We start from the raw sequence: 940 nt of genomic DNA, 5'->3' as shown, positions 1-940 counted from the left end.
TTTTCCTTGTAGCATTTTAGCTAACCCTAACCTGTTTCCTAACCTTAACCTCCTTCTCCTAACCTACTAGGTTAGTTCTCCTAAACTGCCATGTTAGTTATCCTAACCGACAAATTTAATTATCCTAACCTGCTATTTTATTTATTGTAACCTGCCACGTTAGTTTTCCTAACCTGCCACATTAATTATCCTAACCTGCCTTTTTAATTATCCTAACCTGCCACCTTAATTCTCCTAACTTGCCACGTTAAATCTCCTAACGTGCCACGTTAATTATCCTAACCTCTCACGTTAAATCTCCTAACGTGCCACGTTAATTATCCTAACATCCCACGGTAATTATCATAAACTGCCACGTTAATTATCCTAACATCCCACGGTAATTATCATAAACTGCCACGTTAATTATCCTAACATCCCACAGTAATTATCATAAACTGCCATGTTTCCATACACCCACTTATGTCAATCCTAACACTTATCTCGCAATGCTAACTGTCACACACACTCCACATATGGTGATACCCATACTTGATTCCACACTGTGACATGCTAATGCTTCCCCAAAGATGATATAAATCCAAGCTATTCTACTGCAGATCATCCAGCTTCTCTCATCTACTCCAATTTGAATCTACCCACAGATTCTATAGTCTCTTCAAGCCCTCCAACAGCCAGTGGAACCCAGGATGATTCCATCTATTCTACAGCCCAGCTACCCAAAGATACTGTAGAATCTACAAGATACCCTGCTGTACACCTCTCTAAAGACAGCCCAGAAGACGCCATCTACTCTACAGCCCAGCTACCCAAAGACACTGTAGAATCTACAAGATACCCTGCTGTACACCTCTCTAAAGACACTCCAGAAGACGCCATCTACTCTACAGCCCAGCTACCCAAAATAATGTAGGACTATATAATCTATACAAGGGATGCG

The 940-nt window shown here is 41.0% G+C and overlaps 1 long non-coding RNA gene across 1 annotated transcript in view; it reads left to right on the top strand.

The window, feature by feature from the left end:
- Positions 1 to 640, top strand: part of LOC121553856 — a 1,693-nt gene extending 1,053 nt beyond the window's left edge. Inside the window, exon 3 of the long non-coding RNA XR_006658455.1 lies at positions 600 to 640. This is a non-coding gene — a long non-coding RNA (uncharacterized LOC121553856). The remainder of the gene's footprint in view (positions 1 to 599) is intronic.
- Positions 641 to 940: the final 300 nt, after the last annotated feature.

Source organism: Coregonus clupeaformis, unplaced genomic scaffold (genome assembly GCF_020615455.1).
Source record: "Coregonus clupeaformis isolate EN_2021a unplaced genomic scaffold, ASM2061545v1 scaf0241, whole genome shotgun sequence".
NCBI lineage: Eukaryota > Metazoa > Chordata > Actinopteri > Salmoniformes > Salmonidae > Coregonus > Coregonus clupeaformis.
This window is presented reverse-complemented; position numbering and strand designations above follow the sequence as displayed.